The 11,230-nt window shown below is 25.2% G+C and overlaps 1 long non-coding RNA gene and 1 other non-coding gene across 2 annotated transcripts in view; one reads left to right on the top strand and one right to left on the bottom strand.

Annotated features, from left to right (window-relative positions):
* Positions 1 to 3,086: 3,086 nt before the first annotated feature.
* LOC115033444 lies at positions 3,087 to 3,193 on the bottom strand. Its single transcript, XR_003838803.1, has one exon. It is a non-coding gene; the product is annotated as a U6 spliceosomal RNA (small nuclear RNA).
* A 2,590-nt stretch (positions 3,194 to 5,783) lies between these two features.
* The window catches only part of LOC107884138, a 30,775-nt gene continuing 25,328 nt past the window's right edge, over positions 5,784 to 11,230 (top strand). Inside the window, exons 1-2 of the long non-coding RNA XR_001679737.2 lie at positions 5,784 to 7,373; positions 7,489 to 7,668. This is a non-coding gene — a long non-coding RNA (uncharacterized LOC107884138). The remainder of the gene's footprint in view (positions 7,374 to 7,488; positions 7,669 to 11,230) is intronic.

Here is an 11,230-nt window from a genome sequence, read left to right as displayed (position 1 = left end):
TATATATTTTAATTACTCTTTATGTAAATACCTAGTTGAAGTATTTTAATATATATATAGGTATAAAATCTATACTATAATTATGGTGACCAGATACGTACTTTTTTCGGATGACAGTACTCTTTTTTGATGCATTCTCCTAGTGTCCTTAATATTAGTGTTGAATACATCAAATTGTATTTTTTTTAAAGAAAATATTATGGGATAATATATGTTTATGATTTTTATAATTTGAATTTTGATTACCTATCCATTTATTTTTTATGATTTGACTTAATATATTCTGGTTGGTTAGTAGCTAATCAGTTTAAGTGTACTTAAAATTACTTAAATTTCAAAATATTTTTATCATAAAGACACACACCAATAATTAGCTTTTATAGTTTATGATAAAAAAAAAATAAATAAATAAAATAAACAATTTGTATAGATGAAGATGACCTATGAGCTATGGGATGGGCAAAATGGGTATAATAGTATTCACATTGTTCAATTTTGACGGAGGAGCTAAGGTCTTAAAATGTACTTTTTTAAATTTGTTTATTTGGTCACCATAACTATAAATTATAATTGTATAATGCAAATAATATGTAGTAGGGCACTAAGTAATTTTAGTAACTAGGGCACCATTAGGTGTAGTTGCGCCACTGGGTGATCCATTTAACGTAAGACACTTTATCGTTTAACCATCTACTTTTCGTATAATAATAAGTGTCTTACGTTGAATGGATCACTCTGTATTTATAAAATTTCTGAAGGATATTAAAACAGTTTATCGCTAAAATTATTATTTTTTATTTTTTATATTGATTTTTTATGTAGACATATTATTATTATTATATTATATTATTATATATTTCAAATTTGAGCTAATAAACATATATTATATTATAATTATGAAAATATAAACATGGTGTATTACAATATAGGTATTATGCGATCTACGTCTTACAAGGTGTCGGCATATGTGAGCAGAAATATATCGGTAGTCCGCATATGAGAGCGCAGCACCAAAAATGTAATTAATTTTCAATGTTATATTGAAAAAGATAAAATTAAAGCTTTAAATAATGACACTATTTTAAATACATTTAACAAAAAGTGTAATAGGTTAATAAAATTAAGTTAAAAATGGTAATTGTATTTTATTAGTTATTCCTTTTTTTTATGTCTGAGAATTTTAATCAGTAGGTATAATAACGAGAACCTTCCACTATTTTTATAATTTTATGAGTTATTAAATGTAAAAATGAATTTGTTGAGGGCGTGGGGGCCCTACGGATACGGGCCATACCTGTCCTATTCATTGATCATGACAAAATATTAATAAATACAAATAAATAAATAATTATTAAATAAATAAAAATTATAAATAAAATATTATTAACCACCAGTAATACTCCAAACCTCTAAAAAAGCTAGTAAGTCTAATTGTCTATATTATATTCACATATATGCTTCGTTCTATACAAAATATTTTACAAATCATTTGATATATTAGGTAAGTAAATATATAGTTCAAAAATTTAAAATTAATTAATTAAACTTAAAAACGTCCAAATGTACCACAAGATTTCCTCGTAATTGGTTGTTATACTTGTTAGTGGAAATTAAAAAAATTTGAGAGTAGATCCGCAATATTTTTTTATGATCGTGTGAAGTTTAAATCAGGGCTTAAAACCGTTTCCAAAATTATAGGTAATCGTTTTTTAATTTATCACATTTAAACTTTAAATTTTGACAAAATTCGTAAAAATCGCGGAAATTTAAAATTATTTTGAGTTAGAAATTCATAAACATTTTTCTAATAATTGAAAATGTTATACAAGATTTCTCATAAATTTGTCTACCTTTATTAAAAAAAAATATATAAAAAAATATAGGCAAGAATTTTTATAAGTGTTAAAAATTAATATGTTGAAAACATTTATCAAATTGAAAATTTACAATTTATTTTGTTGTTAAAAATAATATATAAATGTTCAATTTTTATAGCTAAGGATTTTTAATTTAAAGCAAGGTTCCACTTAAATAGTTCATTCTATAACCAAAAAATCAAAAAAAATATATAAACACAGTTTTTTCTTATAGTAATTTTAAGTTAGAAATATAAATTAGACATTAAAACCAAGAATAACGATTTTATAGTTATTCTGTTGTAATATAAAAATATTATTCGTATATACTTGAAACTTTTAGAGTAGGTAGCTGGTATGTCGTAGGTATATTATTGTATTTTATATGCACAATGGCATTTTCAAATTCGATATTGACAAAAATGAATTTAACATAATGTAGTAAATAGTAGATACTAATGCTTAATAGTAAAATTAATTACTTTAACTACAATAATATTGTAAATTTATCCACTAAATATTATTATAGGCAATAGGCTGACAGTCGACAGACCGTCTTCGCTCAGAAAATATGTTTTTCGTATAAGTACCTACAATGGTTTTATATCATTGAATTCAAATTGAACACATTCATTAGTCATTACTATAGTGCCTCTTTAGACACCTATAGCTTATAGGTAGGTAATATACATATATTATATATTTATTATTTATTATAATATGTTATATTATTAAAATTATTTTAATAATTTACAATAGTTAACAAATTGTTAACCACAAAATGTTTGCGCCCTAGGCAGTTGTAGTCGTCTTTGCCCCCCCCCCCCCTAAATGTGGTTAGTTCCCCCTATTGCTCATTAGGAAATACAATAATGTATTCTATATTTCTATGTATACATGATACATCACACTAACGAGAATACCTCTAAACGTAGGGTGGTCATATTTTTTTTTTTGGGGGGGGCTTTAGCCCTTCCAGTGGCAAACATGTAACGTATCGTGGGGGGCTATTATTTAAGCTGGGGGCTAAGCCCTCAAGCCTCCCTAGCTACGACTATGCCTCTAAGTGTACTAGTTTAAATTAGAAAAAAATGTTACCATCTTTTGATTGTAGCGAAAACCGATTCGAACATAAGTGCATAAAAATCAAAAAAATTATTAAATAATAGCGTAAAATATAAAATTTAAAATAACGATTTGTTGTGAAATTATTGTGATCAGATCCGATAAAAAAATGTGGAACGCTTCACGATTTTGCGTGTCATCCTTGCGCAGGGGCCATGCTAATCTTCTCTGTATCGTTCCAATTTTAGTATATGTACAGCCGAAGCTAGTACATTTAGAATTGTGTCAAACGCTGTATATATATAAAGCAATGTTGCTTGTAACATCACATATGAGAATCGGTAGCTTTTATTCAAAACATAACGATTAAACCACTAACCGAAACTAAAACGTTAATAGATGGAGCTACTCGTAGTTCTGTAGCCACTCTTTCACATTCACAGTTCCACAATGTAGGTAAATTAACTACATCGTGCACAGTTCATTAGATTCACGGTCTTATCTTATCCCTAACTAAAGACTTATCTAAACACAAGTCTGAAGTCTCTTAATACTATTGATTATACATAGTACTATAGGCGCAAATAACGTTTGGGATTAGGGGGGGGGGCTAAAGCCATACTTTGATAATATTGAATAAGCTTAAAACAAAATGTAGGAAATATTTGGGGGGCTATGGATTTTTTGGGAGGGCTTAGCCCCTAAAGCCCCCCCTATTTGTGCCTATGCATAGTACTATGTATAATCAATGGTTATAACTTTATAAGTGGGGAATACTAATAACTAATAACTTAAGGGGATTCGATATCATGATTTTCTGATTTTTGTCTAACAAACGCGCGACGTAGTATTTTAGACGTATTTTTTGCCAAACATACCGATTGATCTAATAAAGCGATAAGAATTATGAAAACAGATTTGAATTGGTTGTCTAGTCTACTTGAAATCGACTTTCCCACATTTTTGATATTATTAGTAAATAATGTTATGATGGCAATAATGTTGTTATTAAATACACATACAATTATTACAAATTTAAAGCAAAAAGTATTTTTAAACCCAAATTTTACCCAAATGCATTGTTTATAACAAACTCCACAGCTATTAGCAGAAGTAGCAATATTTTTAATTGTTTTGGTTAAATGGTAGGTAGGTAGTTAAATACCTTATTGAAGTCTCAGAATCATCCTTGAGCAAAAAAATATCTAAGATTATCCTTAAAAGTTCTAAAGTCATCTCATTTTTATGACCACTTTTCATCAAAATTTCGGAACAAGTTTGAACAACGCCCCTCCTCTCTCCCTCTAATTATATATATTATTAGGTGTACCGCTGTACCTATAATATAGAATGCTGCAGTCATACCGAAAACTGCATAGTATTGTAAATTTATTGTAATATACATTTGGTAAGTAACTGATATATTTGGGTAGGTTATAGCTTATATTGATTTAAAAAAATATTTTTGTGCATAAAATTCATCATTTCAAAAAAGCTTACTTTCATCTAAATTTAAAGTTATAATCATGCTCTTCGAAACTCAATAATAATGGAAAAAATTCAACTTTATAGAAGTATTATAACAATACCTAATTCGAAACATTTATTTTGAACAATACTACGTCATCTTCAAATATTTTATTGCTAGGCTTGGATTTGTACATAATTGCATTGTTTGCTTTATTTACTGGTTTATTGATTATATTAAGTATACAATTATATTAAATATTTTATAAATACATTTCCTCTTGTTGAGAATGTCGAGATGCTTAAAAATTAAAATTAAAATTAACAAAACTTATTTTTACATAATGGCATTTATTAATATATTATAATATAATATAATATAATTTTTGAGATGCTTAAAAATAAAAATCAACAAAACTTCCTATTATAATTGTATATAATGACATATGCCATAAATTATATAATATTATATTTGTTGAGATGATGCTTAAAAACAGTTACCAATTTTGAGCACTTCTCGACACCCAAAGGATTTCTTGATTTTGAAAGTATAAAACCAAATTATGAAAATATTAAATAATACATATAATGTACCAATGTCAAAATGTCAAATTGTCAAACGACTAATGCAAGTCGATAGTCATACAATATACGTACATTAACTGGCTTTTTGGCTCATACAAAAAGTTCGTAAAAAAATTTGTAAAAATGTTTCATTAATTTCTAAATTAAAAAACACAAGTTTTAATTTTAAAATTAGGTGCAAACATATTATAAAACATGTTTAAAATGTTTTATACTGAAATAATCACGTTGTAATAAAAACTTGTTTTAAACATAAAAGCCACATTTAAAACATAAAAATTTTAGTTTTTAAGATCATATTTAGTCTTTTAATGGGTAGACGAAAAAAAAACGAAAAAAAAACCTTTTAATGATATAATGAATGCCGGAAAAAAAGTCCCTGGTAAAAAGGTCCCCGGAAAAAAGTACCCGAAAAAACAAATTTATTAACACTCAATTCACTATAATTATGTTTTACATGTAACAATAATTTAAAAAATACATATCACTAATTTAAAAAAATTAAAAATACAAATTACAAATTCTAGTTACAGTATATTATGTTACATTAAAAAATAATTAAGAAAAATAAATATTATCTTATATATTATAATATGTTATACCGGTATCGTTATATATTAAAAATATTTAAAAATTAAAAATACGAATTACAAATTCTAGTCACAGTATATTATGTTACATTAAAAAATAATTAAGAAAAATAAATATTATCTGATATATTATTATTTATTATATTATGTTATAGGTACCGGTATCGTTATATATTAAAAATATTTAAAAATTAAAAATACAAATTACAAATTCAATCACATTTCATTGAAGATTTGATTAGGCGTAGAACCAGAAACTTTAGCAATTTCTTTTATTTTAATTTTAGATTTTACGGCTTCGATAGCACTTTGATCAGATGCATGGTTATGATCGTGATGAGCACTTAAGATTTTTTTTTTGTTTAATGATGATTTTAATATAGTTGGACACTTAAATGAACTGCTTTTCACGCATTTCCACCGAATAAAATACTTACATTCTTTGTGTTTTGTATACATAACCCTTTTAAAGCAACTTTTTCGTTATTTTTATTCGATTTTAATATTTCCATTATTGATCACGGACATGAACTATGATTAATAATAGTTCTTGATCACGGAGCACAAAGCGAATTACATGTAACAACTAACAACGAATTACATGTACCTATTAGGTACAACGATCGATACAGACTATAATAACGCAAAACATATCAATATCTTCAATTTTATCGATCGACAAACGTGTTATTTTTATAATAGTAAGATACCGTTTGTACAGATAAGTAATGGTTTTTTTCGCCCATATAGGTATGTAACTATTAGATAAATTAAAAATAATATTTATTTTGTAATTTAACATAATTGAATACCATCCTAACTTTATTTCTTAAAGACTATTAGGCCTTAATGAAACGGGTACTTTTTTTTCGTGGACTTTTTTTCCGTTCACCGATATAATATGACTTTTTATAAATATATGAAGCTTATATGTATAGTTTAATAATTACATTTAAACTAATAACTAGGTATTAATAATTAATTACTTATAAGAGATGTATAAAATCAGACAGTACCTAAGCCAGATATTTTATAAATTAATTATCAGGATAACGGGATGGCCATTGCCAGCTATATTATAGGCACTAATTTAGTAATATATCTACTACATTATTATCCATAAAAGACAATATGTCAATGCTATTATAATTAGCAAAATGATTATGGCATTTAAAAAGTGAGCACTAAATTATTGCAATAACGTTGCTGCGTTGGCAATGTATACTATGATAGTCAGTCGGTGGTATTGCCCAAACGTGACGTCACACAGTATACGAATACGATTTTGGCGTCAATATCTTTGCCGCGACTGTTTATATGGCCGAAGATGAAACGAATTATTGAAAAAAAAACAAAAGAAGTAAAATTGAAACATAGACGTATTATATTATTATTATGTCTATGATATGAAATAAGAAAAATAATTACAAGGATACCAACCTTCTGTCTACAGTAATTGTATTTTCGACTATTTTATACCGCCACCGTTTCTGTATTTCCGTTATTAACCTAATCGTTCAGTATTTTCTCGTTGGTTGTTGTTATTCACCGGATTAAATAAATATAAATAGTATTGTTTGGGTAAAACGATTTTATTAGTCATTAATAATCATAATATTATTTAAATAACGACCCGGCTTCTAACTCACGGCGGAGTACCTTTATACTAAGCACAAATACGTGAATAGCGCCTTCGGTTTTAAACATTACACGTAATTCGTAAGTACACGTTACGATCATGTACCTTGTTATTTAATCTGTGTATCATGTTACGACTTCATAGCGGCATTGTGCGTTTCGCCGGATCCTGGTATTTAATTATTTGATAATATGTTCAATTTATTTAATCAGTTTTTAAATTTCAAAATGTACCTATTACAATTTACTTTAAATTGGTCACACAAATATTTACATTATGTTCTTAGCGGAAAGTTGATATCAGAATGCACAATTGTATCCACGCCGATGCGAGATTGATGTATTTGCAAAGTTATGAGCTCTAAATCATTGATCCACATGGCTAATATATATGTATAAGAACTTGAAAAACTAGCTTAACCACAACAACTCTGAATGAATCTTGACCGGAAAATAAATTAATGTAGGTAAGTGTTAAATATATTTATAATAAATCATTTAAAGTAAAGCAAATTGTCTATTAGGTATTTAAAAAAATAATTACTGTAAGAACTATTATGCCTATGTACATCGCAAATTCAACATGAACGAAATATTAAAATTAAAAAAATACATTGAGGTATAACATTAACCCAAATATTTATGTTTATAAGCATTAATAAAATATAAGTTAAAACTTCTAATAACATAAGTAATTATTAGATAGTTTTATAAATTTAATTGTTGGTAAAAATAAAATATAAAATATTCAAATAAAAATAAAAAAAATGCAAGTTAAAAGCCTACAAATAACCTACCTTCAATAAATAACAATGTAACATAAATAATATAGGAAGGTAATGAAATAACATTATTTATATTGAAAATTTGTAAATGTATTACTGTCAATCCTGGTGACTAAGGAACGGGCTAAGGAACATTCGTCTTTTTTTTTTACAATAGTATTTAATTTTGTGCTGGATAAGAGACATACAATAAAAATTTGTCATTTCTTATAATTTATGAATGTGCCCCGTGATTTTACCGTCCTTAAAGGATTAAATGCAATCTGTATCTGAAAAATAGATTCATCCAAAACTCTGAGTGACTTGAAATGAGCACTTTTTTTACTTTAATTTATTTTAAAATTTGATGTATTTTTGATCTATCTATATTATGATAATTACTATAGTTATGTAATTTTTTATTTTAAATGCTTTTTTCATGCAATTTTTTTTTGGAACTGCATAGAATAAGTTAAATAATTGTAACTTACTTTTAGATACCAAACATAGTACAGAAATACCAGAAAATAAAAATGATATAGGTATAGGTAGTTCATTTACAAGAATTTTCCTATATTAATAATAGTGTAAACATTATTAAAATTAAGTTGAAATATACAATCAAATAGGACATAATTATATATAGGGTAAAAAAAATTTGCATTAGATAATAAGTAATTAGAAAACAAAGAATAAAAATTGATAAAAAAAAAACTAACAAACTTAAACAATGATTTACTTATTGAATACCAATTATATATTTGTATATCATTTAATTAACTAAATAATACTAAATATTATAAACAAAAGAAGTTTTAAGACAGTAAAAACAGTACCTATCTAACATATTAAAAATTAACCGCAATACTAAATTTCCATAATAATTTTGTTATTGATTTAACATTTAAAATCAAAATTTCTAATTTATTGTTCATATTTTATATATAATTTTAACAATTAATATAAAATTTAAACTTCTTTAAAAATGTATAAAATTATTCATATTTTTATAGTTAATAATATACAAGTTAAATTAATATTTGAAATACAAACATATCTAATCATAAAAAAAATACCCTATTGATCCATTAGCTTTTTATTTGAATGGTAGTAAAATAGTACCTATGTAGGTATATTTTGATTGTAAGAGTTTTTATGGCTTGATGATCTTGATTATTATTTCAAATAAAATATGATTGTTTAAAATACATACATTTTTAATTAGTGGCAGTTGTAATTAATACTTTTGTAAATTAAAATTTGGAATAACTTTGGAAGTAGACAATACTAATTACTGTATTTAACTTCAAATCACTATTTTATATTAAATACTTGTTACATTAATCTAGCAAGATAAATTACAGTTGTGGTGCAAACAAAATTTATTTTTACAAATTGCAAATAATAATATGCATAAAATAGAAATTTATCAGAAATCTACATTAAATTAGTAGGTATTTAATTTCAAACAGTTTTAATGAAATCATAGCATATATGAAGAAAGTAGGCGCCTGCCTATTACATAAACATTTTATTAAAAAAATATATGATTAAATGGTTTGAAGCAGTGAGTCCTCTTTTTAGTGTTTAATTATACTAATATTTTTTTGCATAATACAATTTATGTAATTATATAGGGTTAGAATTTGATTCAAAGTGGACTTGATAGTTAACATAATCTTTTCCCATTTTTTTCTTAAAATTCTTATAAAATATTTATTATACTGTGTAGAACAAAAAATCAAAGAGTTAACATTATACCAGAAACTTACCTACTATTTATTTGCTTCTTAAACAAATAATATATTAATCTTATACGTATAGGTAATACTGTAAGATCGAGACCAAGACACATGTTTAGAAAATTGATATTTCTGGGTATAGCTGATTTCAAACTCTTAAATGCCCACTTAATTATATTAAATGTCGATTAAATAAATATTAGAATATTATGGGTTTTAAATAACTAAAATTGGCATTTTTAATAAATAACAAAGTAAATTAATCTAGGTACATAAGATTTTTATTCTTGTAAACAAAAATGTCCAGTACAAAACGCTTCAATTTGGAGACAAAAAATGTATACACATCAAGAACCTATTGTAACAGTATTTTAATAAATGAATCAAAACTTTTGGAATAAAAAAATTACTTATTTTTGAGCTATGAGAGAAAGTTACAAAATACATTATTTTCAAGTATACACATAGTTAGAAAAAATAATATACATTTCAATAAATATTTGTACAATTACACTCATAGAACACACATATATATATATTAATATGAAAATATACATGAAGTTAGAGATCAGCGGGACATTTCTTAAGACTAAAATTGTATTGCATATATATTTTATTAAATAGAAACTTTTCCCGCTTATAAATATAATAAAAGGTACACTATGTAAAATTATTTACAAAAACAGAATATAACTTAACAAATTAAAAAGTAGCCTAATTGTTTTGGAAAAATAAAATGTGAATATCAAATGTCATATTATGTTAACATTGTAAAAATTATGAGTACCAATAAGCTTTAAATGTAAAATTAACATTCTTTTTTTATTGTCTGCAGAGTCTGCTTTGCCAACAAAATTTATCGCTCTTGGTTATTCATAAATGGCAGTGTAAAATTTATTAATAAAAAAACAAAATATTTATTATATAAGGTTATAGTTGAAATTTAAATTTGTTTCAAATACAATGTATATTTAACAACCATATTCAAAAAATTCTAATAATATCAAATAAAGTAGGAAAAATACTGACAATTTGATACTAAATTGATGTTACACTTCATTATTAAAAAAAAAAAAACTATTTAAAATTATAATTTAAAAGATTAATTAGGTTAAAATTAGTACATTAAAAAAATTAACTCTGGGATAAAACCTCTGATGAACAACATTGCTCGGTGCGTAAAATATTAAAAAGAAGCCATATAATTTAAAAACATTGAATTTTGGTTCTATCAAAATATTAGTATTGAACATTTAAATTTAAGATGATGACCATAGGTGCAATTTCACCTTTGGATTGGAGGGGGGGGGGCTGAATATATTAAAGGCAAGGAGACCATTGTAATACAAAATTTTAAAATTTTATGTTCTATGTTTTTTTGGGGCGCATAACCCCCCCCCCCCCCTCAATTTGCGCCTATGATGATGACTGCAAAAAAAACGTAAAAACTAACCTACCAAAAATGTGTAGAATATAACTTCTTAAAAATACATAATATGGTTAACAGTAAGTTGTGTATAACA

The sequence above is a fragment of the Acyrthosiphon pisum genome, chromosome X, assembly GCF_005508785.2.
Source record: "Acyrthosiphon pisum isolate AL4f chromosome X, pea_aphid_22Mar2018_4r6ur, whole genome shotgun sequence".
NCBI classification, from domain to species: Eukaryota; Metazoa; Arthropoda; class Insecta; order Hemiptera; family Aphididae; genus Acyrthosiphon; species Acyrthosiphon pisum.
Note: the sequence above shows the minus strand (reverse complement) of the source record. Positions and strands in the feature narration are given on the sequence as shown.